At 32.5% G+C, this 17,680-nt stretch overlaps 1 protein-coding gene across 1 annotated transcript in view; it reads left to right on the forward strand.

Moving 5' to 3' along the window:
* LOC149478400 (uncharacterized) overlaps positions 1-17,680 on the forward strand; it is a 73,659-nt gene that overhangs the window by 4,005 nt on the left and 51,974 nt on the right. The window lies entirely within an intron of this gene.

The following is a 17,680-nucleotide window of genomic DNA, read 5'->3' on the forward strand; positions in this document are numbered from 1 at the left end:
TGTTTTTTTCTTCCTAGCGTTGTAACTTATCACTTTCATCGATTAGCAATGAGTAAATATGTAAAGATATAAAATAAATTTTTGAAAATCATTAAAAATACTGTGAATTAGGAAGCAAAGTGTCGTTTTTTTGAAAGTCTGTTTAAAATGGATATTGAGGATATGATAAGCAACCACAATGTTTTAAACAATTGAATTAAACTAATATAACGTAATCGTAAATATACTAGCCTTAAAAGCTGACCATTATTACAGTTGTCCTACCGCTTCATTGAAATATTGATAACTAGCTGTTGCCCGCGACTTCGTCCGCGATTCGGTCGTTTTTCGTCATTCGTCGTTAAAAAAAAAACCTGACACTTTATTTTTGAATGTTCTTAATTGTCTCTTATAAAATTTAACAACATTAAAATTGAATACTCTGATAAGAAAATCTTAAAATCATCGAAAATCATAGACATCGAATATCTGAGGAAAACATGAATGAATGTGATTTAAATTCTACATTTCTTAGTAATTAAAATAATAATCTAAATTAAATGTAGATTAACAGTTTGAGCGCACCATTATAGAATATGTACCTAAGTAATAAATTACGTTAGTTTACATAGTAACTTTACTAAAAACACGATGACTTTCTTTCGCGCTCGGTACCACAAACTAAACATGTTTGTGGTACGTGGCCCGCGTCACTTTACCCCCCACGAGTTCCCCTCCGTTGCTATGCGAAAATACATTCGTCGCCCTACTGTAGGAAAAATTGTAATACTGCGGCCTGGGCGTTATAACACGCTCAGGGAATTCCTGAGTGCTGATAGACTTCCGTCTATCGGCATTTATACCAATTTTATATTAATATCACCATCTTGAGGAAAAGCTTCTAATATCGATTTAAAACGCATATATACAGATTAACCTGATGAATTAACATGTTCTAAAATTGTGAAATGAGTTCAGTTTTAAATTCGAGAAATATTGATTTCTTGTATTCGATTATTCGTCGTAGTCGAATACAAAATATATTTAAAGAAACTTAGGTTGGCCTTCAGGCAAAAGGGATCCTATCAAATGATAAACTTGACCTTGTATCTTAAAAGTAAGAATGAAAGGAGCATCTGATAATTGTTGAGCACCAAAGGATCATTTAAAACGCAATACTATAAGAGCTAATATTGTCTAAGAACTGTTTAGATTGCACATGTTCCTCTAAAACTTAAAAGTAGTGATTTCAAAGGTTCCGGCGTATCTTCAAACGAAAGCCGACTCCTTACTCCACTTTAAAGCATTACAAAAAGAACATACTACGTTAATATCGCCTATACAGAAGATGATCTGTAATCGATTGTGAGGTTATAAGCAAACCCACTTTTATATTATTTTGTCGGACCACACCAACGAATTTGTAGATTGATCTTCTATGTTTACCTCTAAGTCATTAAGACTATGTCGAAATCTGTCTGCAATAAGACGGGCCTCTCGCTATTCGTCCGTTTAAAGAGACCAATAGTTTCAATTCTTAATCTTTCATTAAACAAACTTATTAATCGTTCTTGTCTCAAATAATGGTAATATTCGCGTCCCTACTCTAGTCATTGCTTATGCTCATGTTCATCTTCGAGAGATCGAATAATATTATGGTGCACCCTATTATTTGTCAAACGGTCTTCATATTGAGTAAAAGTTTCAGAATTCTCGAGATAAAATATGACGATCGTGATCAGCTGTGAGACGTAATTCCCTCTCAGTGAGGGTTTCGGTCTCACGGGATAGTACAATATGCCATTTGCGATCAGCTGTGAGACGTTATATATACCCTCAGTGAAGGTTTCGGTCTCACAGGATAGTACATGCCGTTCGCGGTCAGCTGTGAGCCGCAATTCTCGTTGTGAAGCGGTTTCAGGTTCGGCATAACACATGTTGTTTTCGGTCAATAGTAAGCCTCTTATCTCTAACGATCCTTGAGAACTCTTATTTCTCATTTTCTTAACTTTGCTTGAATTTCGATATATAAAGATTTTTTAGGTGGCACTGATGCGGGTGAATAAAAATTAAAACGGACTAAGAGTGTTATAATCTCAATCATCATCATCAATACATATAATAAAATTGTGGAAAAGTGATGTCTGTACAATTAAAATATGTAGAAAAAAATTAGCAGGTGTTATTATTATCGAGAAATCGAGAGAAACCATTTTTTTCTCTTAAAAGCTCCCCCCCTCCCACTTCCCGAACTCCGATTGACCGTAATTTATTTTTCCTTACATTTTTATCATATCCTTTTCTAATGGGTTTCATCCTACTGCGATTTTTTTTTGTTTCAAAAATTATCTACCCTGGTGTATAGGTAAATTTTCCACATAAAATGTCCTTTAAATTATGTCGTATTATATTTTTAACCCCCGACGCAAAAAGACTGGTGTTATGTGTTTGACCGCTATGTATTTCTGTGTGTGTGTGTCTGTCTATGGCACCGTAGCTGGCTAACAGGTAAACCGAATTAGATGCGGTTTTTTTTTGTTAGGCAGAATATTTTCCGACGCTGGTTCTTAGATAAAGTGTATCAAAATTGGTTCATCCACTTATTATACCTACATAGGGGTAAAAGTGGGAATGAAAAAAATGAAAGTTATAATTTATTTTTAAAGATCGTCGGGAAGTTTATGAAATTATTTATTCCTTTTTCTATACACTTTTCTTCGTCTAAACGGTTTAGTTACGTGCTCTCTCTCTCTTCAGCCTTTAGTTACGTGCGTGAGACAGGAAAGATCTAATTTGGATTTGTTTCTGGATTTGATAAAAACTGAGTACTATCGATTAAGCTGATCAGTGGCTACTGGCTACACCATAGATTATTAAAAACATCCGTTTAAGAAAGGAAGGAAATAGAATTTGCTCCTCTCCCCCCCCCCTGGTTCCTAAAAAATAATATGACATAATTTAAAAGAAATTTTACGTAGAATTAGTTAGGCATTTCTTTTTTGATTTTCGATATTATATACTAATCATAATTTTTAATTACAATATGTAGTAACTATTTGGTTATAGGTTAGGCATTTCATTTCTTGATTTTCTTTAATAATTTGGTACGTAAGTTTTTTAGCTCAGTTTAGTAAGAAATTTTAATAACAATTCTTTTAATTATTTATGGTAGTACAACAGTACAGTATGGTTGTACGTATTTACTCAATAATTGTATGTTAAGTAGTAATTCAGCATGGGCGTAGCCACGGTGGGGCTGGGTGGGGCGCTTACCCTGGCTTTGATCTGGTAGGTACTAATTGTGAAGGGGAGTGGGCGTGGGCGTGGGATTGGGACTGAACGTGGCATATGGCGTGGGAGTGCGAGTGGGCGCGGGAGTGGGAGCATGAAAATAAAAATGATTTTTTATTGTTGCCCCACCCTGAGCCCATGGTCATAGGTCCCATAGTCACTATTCCACGCGAACGAAGTCGCGGGGACAGCTAGTAGACAAATATAATCAGAAAGCTTTGAACTCCTAAGCTCAACCATAAAAGATAGACATTTATGATGTCGGGAGATATTTTTTATATAATATGGAGAACATTTCTTTCATACTTGATTTCTGTGTAGCTTTAACCATTAAGATACACGCATTAAGAACGCACACGCGACGAAAGCTTAAAAATGGAGTTGCTGCTCTGCTCACGAATATGAAAAATAATTGTACCAAGTTTCGTTTAAATCCGTCGAGTAGTTTTTGTTTCTATAACGGTTATACAGACAGACAGACGGACAAACATTTTTGACGTCGATGTCGATCTCTAATCACCTCGTGATAGTTATTTAGGAAATATATTTCATGTGCAGAATTGACCTCTACAGATTTAATATAAATAGGTATACATATATTTAGATTCCAATTTCCATGTAACGTTAAATTCGACTATATAATAATTAACAGACAACGCAGGTTACTCTCGTTTCCGTAAGTTGAGGCGGCTACATATTCGGTCCTAATAACATGACTTTTTGTGAACGAAACGACAGCGCGGTTTAATGCGATGGCAACACCATCAGAAAAAAGGAAATATTTTTAACTTTGAAAAAATATTATGATTTACACTATTAATACTATTTTAACATTAACACAAAATATAAGACTGTGAGTATGTAAAAATAAATCCAGCTAGTTTCACATCACACTTATGTTTATAATTAGGTATACGACATGAAAATATATTAATTACCAAGCAATAATCATACAGATAAATACTGAACAAAAGTATTAACAGTCAAAGTATATTTTTACTAACAACATGTAAATGATGAAGGAATAATAATTATCAACGAACTAACCTTTTTGTATTAGAGTCCCGCCTCGTGATCGAATTATTAAAACACGAAGATTTTTAAAAATGTAACCAATGAACACAATCAATATTAGATTAACTGTAATGGTGTCTAGTTTGACTTAAAATAATATACATCTACCCTCACTTTTAAAAATGTAGTATATTCACACGAATTATATAAGCGCACCTTATAGGGAAGGGAAGATTTATTATGGGTTAAAGAGTTAAATAAATAAATAACATAATTATATTTAAATTATTAATTTTTAACATTGGGTTCAGTAGTGTTAACATGTAAATTGATTTGATTTTTACGAAATCTCATAGATGGCGCTGAATCAAATTTGTCTTTATAGTACAAAGATTCATTAAACAGTTTCTCTGCCCAAATTACGTAAATGACGTAGTTTTTATAGTGTAAAGCTAGATAATAGCATGGCTTACTCAAAAACAACATTTAAACATGAGTCTTTAGATTGTTCGCTGTCGTAGTACACGGAATACGTAAGAAAAGTAAAGGTTCACAGCTCCTCCCCCGGAGGTGATAGCATGATAATATGTTTAAAAAAACCTCACACGACCTGTTAGTAATATTCATGCAAAATTTGAAGTCAATCTATGCAGTACTTTTCGAGATTAGCTCGGACAAACATACAGACAAACAGACAAACAGACAAACAGACAAACAGACAAACAGACAAAAATTCTAAAAACTATATTTTTGGCTTCTATATCGATTATAGATCATGGATTATGTATTCTTTTAAAAAAATATTCAATGTACAGTTTTGACTTTCCTACGATTTTATTATATGTATAGATAGTTCTTATTCGCTTTTACCTTTTACTAGAATCAATACCTTGAATACAAAAAACGGTGGAAATGATTTCTCTTTCAGGTTCGATCTACGGAATTTCATAAAGCTTCACTTCAACGTGTGAGAATTTTGATTTTTCCCGTCATTCTAATATAAACAGATAAACTAGCTTAAAAATAAAATCAATAGAACATACACTACTTACGTATATAATTAGTAGATAATACTTGCCAATAAAAAAATAAATTTCGAAATTACCCAGCGGTTCCCACACATCTAAGAAAAGGGACAGAGAACTTTACTATCATTCTAATTGTCAGTTAATAATATAAAGTAGGCTTATTACAAGAAACACCCACAGAGTTTGCTTCATATGATCGATGGTACTGGGCTGAAACCCACGCTCAATGATATATTGTGAGACTGGGTTTCTTTTAGTATTTGTTGATTGGAATTTGATGTTATCTAATTGCTATGATCTAAATGTATTACATAGTTGTAATTGTTACGATAATGGTGAATGTAAAATTTTCTAGTTAAATTAAGATTTTTCAGATCGTGTATGTAAAAATTTATAAAGTATGATAGGTAGTAGATGGAAATTCCAGCATAATTTTATTTTTTACTGAACCCTAAAAACCGACTCGCGCTTGACCAGTCTCTTAAATTACATTAACTGGTTAACTAGTATTAATGAGTTGACACAATTAAACAAAAATAACGGAGTGTGGACGATTAAATCGAGAATCTCTCAATCAATGGTATTTGTTAGGAATTCCTAAATTAGTAGTAATGTTAAACAGTTGCTTTAAATGTCCAAATCGGAAATACCACGTGATTTGTCAATGATCGAAGAAAAGATTCTTCGGAAGATAAGATATTTATTGAAAATAAATGTTACATTCTTGGATAGAAACTTAAACAAATATAGGAAAAGAGAAGTGCAGGTGACAAAGAGAGTCCTAATTTTGTATGATGTCATAGAAAATATTGTCTTTTTTATAGAATATACCTATATCAAAATATTTTAAAGAATTCTTTAAAATATTTATAGATTGCAATTTGCATTGAATATGTGATTAGTGATGAGTATTGAGTATGTATGAGTAGATATATCTTAAAATAAGGAAGGGAACATAAAATATTTTAAATGAGGCCTAATTTCCTAATTAGATTGTTGTATTTAAGTTATTGTTCAGTTTCATTAGATACGAATAAGTAAATCAAGTGTTAACGTTAGAAAAAGAGTCTTCATTAAAACCAATTCATATTATATCGAACGGATTCTTTCTATGTCTCTAACATCAATAGCAGTCATTAGCTTATATAAACAACAAATGATACCTAACAGAGATTAATTCCTAATGAATATATTAATACATCTATTAGTACGTTCCGAAATACCGAAGGGTGGTGTGGGCGGCGCAGCGGCGATGTTGAAATATCAAAAGTTAGCGTCGGTTCACATCTGTTGTATGCTGATTAATTTATAATTATGACACTTTGACAGATAACTTTTAGCTGGGCAATAAGGGCGTTGTATGAAAGGTGACAGTCACTTGCCTTTTACCATAATCACAGTTGCAAGTGACAAGTCGCTGAACAGTTGTTTGGCTTGCAATGTGGTCCACATTGAGTTCAAATAGTGTAGAGCTTTTTGAATTAAGATAGTTCGATAGTTCTTCGTAAGTGCAAGATTTTATCAGAAGTCAAGCAGTTTTGTACTTGTCATAAAAAAATTAGGAATGAGGAATCTCATTTAATTTACATCGCATAATTATTAAATTAGATAACTTCTGGTCTTCCCCTGCTTATATACATATATGAACAATATTTGTGAATAGGTGAAATATTTCTCAATAGGAAAATTGTATAGATATCCCTCTATGTAAAGTTTGAGTAAGGGAAGTCACAGGCGAAAAGCTAGTAGGTCCATATAGCGTTATAAAGATGTATGCAATATGCATCTTGAAGACTAGACCACACGGATTGTGCGTGTAAACTCTATAACAATTAATATCCATGAACACTTTTGGCGCTATACCCATACTGGCTATAAAACCGCCCACTCACGACACAGCAATCGGGCGTGTGCCTACGCCGCATGAATGGACGGATCAATGAGAGCCATATTCGTTCCGCATTTTTGACAAGACTAGAGCATGAGTGGTGAATATTGGAACTGGACTTTTCGTCTTTTGAGGTCACACTTTCATTGTTTTCTTGTGTGAAATAAGATTTTTAATGATGCTTATAATATGAACATATAATTAGCCAGCTCTATGTTATATTTTTATTATTTCTTGTTCTAGAGATGCTATTGCAAAAGATTGATATGTGCAGTATATACTTATATTTTTTGTGGTTTTTAATGGTTTCTTAATCCTGCTTACCGGCTCTATATTTTTCTTATCTTTGATTATTTTAGAAGTGACCTTCACAGAGTTAATTATGCGAATTATATTATGTTATAAAATGTATTTGTTTCCAAACCAGATTGCAAGCATTGTTATTTGTTGTAGAATACAAAATGAAACGTTAAATTCATCCTCATTTCAATCGTTTACAAAACCTGTTTCACAATAGCCGATATTATACCAAAATGGCCATTAAAATTTAACTTTACAATAGATTCTGTCTAAATTTTAAATTTTATCACCATTTTCATATAAAACTTGTCATACGTCTAATAATGTCCGATAAATTAATATCGCAAGGCTGGACGCATTTATAGGCTTTGGCGGAAGCGGATTTTGAAAGGCTTTGTCAATTACAGAGGCTGTATAGAGATTAAGGCATATCTATCATCAATAGATGTCTTAACGTTCCTTCATGTAGTTGTACAATATAAAATTAATGTTAAAAAGCCATACTTAATATTATAAATGCGAAAGTAACTCTGTCTGTCTGTCTGTTACTCAATCACGCCTAAACTACTGAACCAATTTGCATGAAATTTGGTATGGAGATATTTTGATACCCGAGAAAGGACATAGGCTACCTTTTATTGCGAAATATGTACCACGGGCGAAGCCGGGGCGGACTACTAGTAATATAATAATTAGATATGTATTAAAAAGACGGAAACTCTACATTAGACATTAATAATTAATTTAGGAGTAATTTTTTATTATAAACTTAATAAGATATAACGTACCTGCAAAAATAATTACAAAATTAACTCTACGAGCTAAAAAAACTGCTGCTGCTTTCAGATATACCTATTAGACAGATTTTTTATTACTACGAGATATATATCACTATTTATTATTCTTAGATTTCTCAATCCGCTCAACCTATCACCAAAACATTACCACTATCCATGCCTTGCGGTTTCCTCGGCGCCCACGCACATGTAGGCGGTACACCACTTGACAACTAATCATGTACCATAAATACCACATGCTAAAACCACCTTTAACCAAAACCTAATAAGGCAACTAATGGTTTATCACAATATTGCTTAACACTGGCTTTACTTTCCAATTTTGTTTGTGTTTATTTAACGGCTTATATTTGGAGCATCTGGAGAGTTTTGTGTGGGTGCTATGTCGCACTAATTATTTTAGCTTGAGATTAATTTTATAGCCTACTGACTGTTAGCCGCGGCTTTACCTGCCTGGTCAAGTAGCCTTTAAAATCTGGACAAACAAACAAACACGTAAATCACATTTGTAACATTATTATATAGGTATAATATGTACTTAATTGTAGGTCAATGGACTCAGATACAGTAGATTCATATATTTATAGTTGTTTATGGAATTTTTATATGAATAAGAAAATATGAACATATGTATTTAAAATTATGTTCATACATATTAGTTCTAATATTCCATCTCTTTATATGTAGCTTTGCAGTTTGGTACTATGTATATGCCCTTTCATTCGATTTCTCAGAATGTTAATATTAATATGTAAATAGAGACACGATATTACGTGGAATAGTTGATACAGTACCAATAGTCAATATTATATGGAAATTATATGTATGTGTAATTATTATTTTAACTTATCTAGGAAATTTGGTTACTGGTATAAATATTTTGTATGTTATTTTTATCATATTTTGATCTGCAACGATCAACAAAAACGTTAAAAAAATTACCGAATTGGTAGAGCCATTCTCGAGTTTATGCTTAGCAACACATTTGGCGATTCAGTTTTATTAAAACTATTGTTAATGCATTGTTTTAATTGAAAAATATAAAATAAATATGCGGAAATATCTAGGTACTCATTCCATTAATTCTAAATCTCGTTAAACAAGGAAACAAGTGGACAATAAAAAAGCTGAAGCTTGAAAATATTTTCATTCAAAACACGAGTATCAGTTGAGAGTTTGTCATTATAAAAGAAAGTTTTTGCCGGATTTTATTTAAAGATAAACCTAGTCTATTCTGAATGCCTCCTTGGTACAGTGATTAATAATGCGATAGTGTAGATCCGAGGAGTTTGATCCCCAGTGGAAACAAAGAAAAAAAAATGTCTCGGTCTGGCAGGACACAGAAGGCTGATCACCTACTTGTGCCTAAAGAAAATGAAAATGAAACAGATGAATGCATAATGCATCTGCCCCATATCCCACAAGAGGAGAAGGGGCACTCTATAGTCTATCCCGGCTATAATAATGGCCACTTAGTCAGCAAAACAAAGTATCCAAGTCATTAACTAATTCGAATTCCCGACTCTACTTATGGCAAAGGTAAAAACGTATCACCATATATGAAAGCAGTTGTACCAGGACAATGCCAAAATATCCTAATATATACGCGGCAAATGTATTCGATCGAGTGTCATTGTTTCACTATAAGCAAAAAGAAATGTGGAATAATAAGGCTATATCTTCAGATTTAATGCGTGGAAATTCAATATGGATTTTTGTTTGTTTTACGCTATTATTACATTCCACTGCTTTTGCTGCGTTTTGACGACGTCTTTTGGTCGATGTTCATACCCAGAATTCTCATATTGATATAATATATTTTTTATGTCTTTAGAATTCTATTTATATATCGTTGGATTGGTAGAAGTACTTTATAACGTAAGTTTTGACGTCTTCTTATGGATAATGAAATTGAATATCATACCAAAAATCTATTTAAGAACTTCCCTCCTAATTAAAGAACCATTAATGCACCAAAGGCAACAAAACACCATAGTTGCCAAATTCGTCAAATTCTATCCAAACAGAGTCATGTGCAAAACCTAGTGAATATAACACAGCAGGCGATATGACGTGTGTGGTGTGCATACCAAAATAACTTCCGAGAAGAATGTATATATGTCCTTTGGGATCACAAGGACGCTTTCTTATATCTATGGTAATGATGCGGATACACGATCAAGCTTTTGGTTAATTGGCATGACGGTTTGATTAGGTTGTGTGTAATGAGCTGAAGGATTGCGTATTAATGTTCATTTACATTCATGGGACTGTTTGTCTGCCTGTGTTTTAAGCATTTTATAGAGCTTTTCAGAACATCTTATTAATGGGATAATAAAATTTCTATAAGTGGCAACACCTCTTCACCGTCATCACCGTCACACTTCTTACAATGCTGATTAAACTGCGAAATATAGGAAATATTACTAACTTCATAATTTAATTCATGTTTCTTAACATTAATGAAGCTCAAACTACAACATTCATGCTTAAAGAAACTCGATCGTGTATACCCACCATTATAATTTAATGAAATCAGTAGTCATGATAATTTATTGTTCTTTCGAATGCCTACGCTGTTTTTATCAGCCTCAATGCATAAATATCTAACTTATTGAAGTGTATATACAGTTAGAGGCTTTGTATGGAGGTGTATAGCTTAGTAACATGTTGTAACAAACAAAAGATGTTATTTAATATTCAGATTTTATATATGAGCGTGAAATTCCCATGCACCTTTGAAAGGTTAAGATATAATGTAAAATTAAAATCATTTTGTGTCGCTGTCCCGATAAGGTTAGATTGTTTATTATAAGACGTTCTTTATGGAGACGAAATGTTATCTTTGAGATTTTCAAATGCTGTTATTTTAAGTCGTCGTCGCGATCAATTCAAAGTTGACATAAAGCTTTTTAGTTTTAGTTTAACATAAAATAATAAATTCTTTCGGTATTTCTGAGAACACTAGTTACTTACTTATAAATTTCAAAGAGCAAAAAGTTCTTATACGAATTGAACATAAATCGAAATCTGAACGAAATATTTGTTGTTTAAGGCCTTTCCTGCACCCCTGCGCCTTGCGCTGCATTCCGATATTTAACAAAACAAATGACATTGGCTGGTCGAACCTCGACTTTTTCCACATCCGACCTTCAAGGCATTCGATACTCGTTAGTGCTGGAATCCAACCAGTTGAAATGTGGAATCTGCAAAAACCGAAGACCAATCGATACCGAGTCAATGACCTGTCTTACGTGGGAATCCAGCCCACGATGACATGACTATGTCGCATTCGCTTTTTATTGTACAATACCTTTGACGATTTGATGGCCCTGTTGTTGTGTGTATTATAATAATATATCTATTTTAATGTTCACTATCGCCGTATTGGGAAGCTGTTTTATTAAACAATGTAACTTATAAATGAAGTTAAGAATATGTTTGCAATGTTCATGTATCGATATTGAAGCTCTTCAGTTGTTATTTGTACGTTGTGCGTCTATTTATTCTCTTGTTGTTCTAACAGATGAAACAAGTAGAAAATATATAGAGAACTTGACAATAAAAGCTCTTTGGTATTTCAATAATTAATTAATGAGAGTCCTTCTCGTTAAGCTTCGAGCTTCGAGCTTCGAGCTCCACTAATACTTTTTGAAGAATAATGAAAAATATAATTATTTATAACTATTTAGTAAGAAATTTCTATAATAGTGAGCTCAATGCTATCTACCTACAGTTTAGAAAATAATATGTAGTTTTTATCTAGGCTATGATGCCAAATATTAAAAGTATATTTGCGAATATACATACTTAAGACTTTTCCGAACTTTATTAATGAAAATGGCGTTGTATTCCATATAATTTTTCCATATATAAAAGTTAAACTTAACAATTATTTAAAATCTGCATTTAAAAAACATATAACGGATAAATTCTTATTCGATTCGTTAAAAAATCAAGCGTTGATTATGTTATAAGAAGTAAAAGCCAAAAGGTTTATCTCCTAACTAACACTTACAATTCTAATGAACTCGATGCTTAACCTCAACTTAAGTTTTATGCTCGTAGGTGATAATTATGCTTAGTTAACCTGTGCTACCGGACAGCACGCACACTTGACTATTTATTTAACTTAAGTAGGGTAGGGCGGGGCTAGTTGAGCATAGGGGCAAGTTGGGCAATCGAAATATCTCGCAAACTATTCACCATACGTATAGGCATCGTATGGCGGAAAGAAGGAGTCGCGGGAGGGGTAATCACCACGCGATCACTAGAGGCGGCTGGACGAACGAGTGAAGCGCCCGTACGTTTTGTTTATTTTGTGCCCAAAAAGTAAAAACGTCGTTTATTGCAAGTTTTCGTCTATATTAGTCAATTGTTGTCTGTTTTCAATCAGGTAAGTGTTAATCTTCCAGATAATTATTGTACTTTTGATATGTAGAGAGGTTCTGGGTATAACTCTTACGATTTTTTTATAACCTCACTTTTGTTCTAAAATTCCGGGTTGGGGTTAGTTGAGCTATAGTTGCTCAACTTACCCCACGACTCAAACAACTGGAAATTGTACGACCATACCCAAAGGCTGGCCCATAGAAAAGCAGCTAAAACTAACAGAAGAAAGAGGAAAGCTGCAATACTAACAGACACTCCCGAAAAGAACGCTTTAGAAGAACAGAAAAATAAAACCACAAAAAAAAATTAAGAAGCCAAAGAAGAACATGGGTAAGAAAAGGAAGAAGGGTGTCTGTAAAAAAATACTCCAGTCAAGTGAAGAAAGTGATGATAATGATTATTCCTGTCTGATTTGTTGCGAAGGCTATGCTGAAAGTTTACCAGGAGAAAATTGGATCCAGTGTCAAGCTTGCAGGGAATGGGCACATACAAAATGTGTTCCAGGTGCTGGTCTTACTTTCGTTTGTGTCAATTGCAACAGTGACAATGACGATTAAGTTGCTAAGATCTTAATAATATATTTTTTTAAGATATTTAAGTCTGATTTTAAACAGAAAGACTGAATCTAATCCTAAAGTTAGTCTTAAGTTACATTGATGTTTTGTTTATTCTATTTTCAGTTAATTATCCAAAGAAAATTATTTTAAGTTTTGTTTTTCTGTCACTAAAAGACTATAAATAAAGAACTGATTGTCGAACACATATTTCACTTCTCTAGTCAACATTGAACCCATGGTTTGGTTAGACATTCTTAGTGCTCAACTTGCCCCATACCCTTGCTCAACTTACCTCACCTATGGGGTACATTGAGCGTACTTGACTTTCTGCATTTAAACAGCTGTAGCTCTTAAATTCGACTTGTTACAAAAAATTACTATGGACACTTTTGCTAAGGGATAAATTACTAATCCATCAAGCCGCATAACGACTCATTGAGACTTATTATTGAGGAGCTATATCCGCTCAAGTAAAAAATTGCTCAACTAGCCCCGCCCTACCCTATTAGTTATCGATATATTATAATTACGGATTATTTTCATCAACGCATGACTATAAAATAACACATTTGCAATATGATTGAAGACTGAAAACGATCTTAAGATAATTTTGATACATTTGAGAAACTACTGCTGTGAAAACTGGACAAAAAAGATTGAATTTATTATTAAGAGAACCGTCGCCATGCATCGAAAAGTATTTTTAAAAGTCCTTATAATTCTGATTTAATAATTTTAATTATGAAATCAGACTTCTTTAAGAAGAACTTTTGAATGGTAATAACATAGGTCATAGATAATAATATTTTACATACCTATGCTTAGGTATATTACAGCTTGGAATACACAGTTATAAATTATAATATGATTTTTCCCACGTTTCAAAAACAAAAAAACAGAACCAAACTATGTAGCATAAACATAAACGATATCTACAGAAGATATCGCATCACACCAACTATTGCATTGTAAGTATGGCAGAGGTTCATAAATTATTTCATAATAGATTTTAACTAAAATTAAATAGTATATCTATTTGAATGAACACGCGTGGGTTTCAATCGGTTGTTTATATATATATGTTCATTAATAAATTAATTTAGAGATTGGGTCACGCTCGCTGTATGTTTTTTATGGGTTTTAGTGGCCGTTTAAGTTATTTTTTTACATTGTGTGTTATCTTAGTTGAATAATAGGTATATAAAAGATTATTTTAATTGTTTTTTTAGATAGGAATTCCCCATCGTAAACATTTGCTCATTATAGAATAATTCTTAGAGATTTTTTCATTTTGCGAATAGCTAACAAAAATATTAATATGTAGTATCATCAATTTTGTACCCGTTGTCGAATGCAATAGTTTCATTAAAAATACTACAGAATAATAATTCTAATTCACAAGAAGGTACGGTCTATAAAGATAAAAAATAAAATCAAAAGACAACACATTCGTGATTCGTGAGAAAGGGGACACAACCCGACTATAATTCTGCAATCTACAGGATACCTATAAAAAACAAAAACGATATTAGCGAAATAAAGCACCAAGTATTTAATCACCAATAATTACAGTGATTAATTCGGTTAATCATCGATTCTTAAGTACATCGATATGCAACTTTTACAGCGGAAGTAAATGCTTATAGGTGATAAAGATATCTTAAAACGGACTTGTGAAGTACCTCTTTGTCCTGTACTTAATGATGGTAAAAGTGACGCGATATATACTAATTCAAACATGCCAGCGTTTGATTACATTTAAACTATTGAAAAAATAAAGTCGAGCTTTGTATATGGGTTATCAGCTATGGTTATCAGGCTAGCGCTTAGCAGCTTAGGTTACCAGGCTTTTGAGTTTCGAAGGCATTTTAACGCGCCTCAGTTGTAATTAGCTATACTACACAGTATTAGGTAAGTAAAGTCCAATGACTTTCAGGCTGCTTTAACTGCTCTAAGTCTTTCCACTATCGGCCCGTTGAGATTCGTAGTCATAATTCAAAGAAAAGCTTCTATGAAGGATATTATGTTAATTATATTTACTAAGTTAACCATTAATAGAAGTGTATCCAAAACTGAATGTTTGCATTACCTAAATAATACAATCGTTATTTCATTTGTTTTTAAAAACTTGGTTAAAAACAGTTTCATAACACCCGAATACAAATTTTAAATCCGTAAAAGGTATAGGTTCTATTACACATCAAGATCCGGCGGTTTCATCAGACTAACTGAAAATAAAACTGCAAACTAACCGCATGTTAGTAATATCCGGGCCTTTGAAATTTGTAACGAGATGTTGGTTTTATAGTGACCACGCTTTAAAGTAGGAAGTTTACTTTTTTGGCAAAAAAAGATAAATGAATTCGATCTGTTTATGATAGTGAAATCACGTTCTTCTAATTCTCTTTATTACATATTTCCGTTTGTATAATAATTCGGTTGCACACATACACAATCCCCAGGAAAATAGGATATTAATATGATAGATAGAAGAAAATGCTTATATCTAAGTTTTTTTTTATAATATAATTATAATATACAGGCGCGAAATATAATGGATTAGGATTCTAAGAAAAGTCGTATTATTTACTGCGAGACCATGATTTCCCAGACGTTTTCGGATTTTTTTTATTACTACTACATAGTACTTTTCATACGAATGTTACACAAAAATATCAACTTTCTTTTTTATTAATAAAAGTTCTCTTAACAATGAAACCCACAGATACCCTACATTCGTAGTTTTAGTACCAGTTGTGAGTTAGATGCGAAGCGTATTTGATATGCAATTTGTTGCTTTTCAATATAAAAATGACGTTTTAACCGAGCCAAGTTTATGCGAATACTTTTTAAGTGTGCTACAATTTTAAAATGATTTTCGGAAGATATAGGAAACTCGTTAAAATTGTAGCCGAGTTACTTTGATGTTGTTTATTCTGGGTATTGCTATGATTGCAGATAGGCGAGCTTTTATAAAATAACATTTTTGTCTTTGATTCATCTTTTTTATTGTCTTCGTTTATAATAAATATAAAGTAAAAAGTAGCAGAGCTCCATACAATCCCAATCTATTGCGGATTGGCAATTATATTTATTGGCAAATACGACGATTTCACAACATTTTCCACCAACACAGAAGCTTTAGAATGTTCATAATTGTTTCTTGCTACCAAAACTTGGGTTTGTTATTCAAACCAGGCGAATAATCCACTAAGCTACTGATGCTCTGAATTATTCCACCTTGCACCTTATAGTAGTCCAATGAGCCAAGACAATGATAATAATAGATAACTGATATAACAATTCTGTATCCTAGTTTTTCTTTAACGAATGTAATGTTGAATTAAATCGTGCATCCTTGACGAGGATAGTTGTTTCCCCTTTTAATATATTATAACCAGAACACATATTTCCAACATACTCTCAAAATAATTTAGAATATGACCTTCCAACTTCCACTTACATGAAACAATGCATTTCTATTCAAACCAGAAAATTAATTAGACAGTTCGTCAGATAGTTTCAAGTCAAATCCCATGAATGGTACTAGAGCATTCGCTCGGTGCAGCACTTCAAAATTGTTTCTAATGAATATTGAATACAACTGCTTTCATAGGATTTGCTTCATTGAAAATGTATCGTTACATGCCGGCTGTAGATCCCTGAGAAATGTAAAAGCTTCTAGCTTGGAGCTTTACCTTGCCGCCTTTGGTTTTTTTTTTGTAAGAGAGTAAAATAAAGACAAGATGTAAACGAAAGAAAGATATTTGAATATAATTGTGTTAAATCAGTCAAAAAGTTTGCCTTGAATTTAAAATAACAGATGAAATTCTTAAAGCGTTGTATTTTGTGGAAGCTTCACTTTTAAATAATATTTTTATATAATCTATGAGGAATGTGTTTCTTTTGTATTCTTGTTAATCTTCATCAAAGCGTCACTTTAGTTTTTCTTCAATTTTTTTAACTATAACACCAAAATACCAAATATGGCTCTTAAGCAGACAACAGTTAAGCCAATAAACATTGAACCAGGATTTAGCAGACTAATTATAGAATAATATTATTATTCCACTTCATTATAATTTGTTTTATCATCCCGTGTTAATATGTTACACATCATTGATCTAATTAACGCAGTAATTATATGCAACTGATAACTTTTAATGAATACATAACGTGTTAATTAAAATGCGATATGAAATTATAATGCTATATTCATAACTTTGTTTGATCATATTTTGGATTCGATCATAGGTTATATAAAATTGCTGGCGGAATATTTTATGAAATATTATTATAGTGGACGCGGAAATTGCTGAAATGTTTTCGTGGTGGTATTATACATGGGATTTCTAATTAAAAATTAATAAGTATAAGTGAAAATATTTTAACAGAATGTTTGGAACAAACAGCTAGGGAAATATCTGAAAATTA

This window comes from Colias philodice, chromosome 22, assembly GCF_061535455.1.
Source record: "Colias philodice isolate Cphi_HAF_F1 chromosome 22, ilColPhil1 Martin Lab GWU primary, whole genome shotgun sequence".
NCBI lineage: Eukaryota > Metazoa > Arthropoda > Insecta > Lepidoptera > Pieridae > Colias > Colias philodice.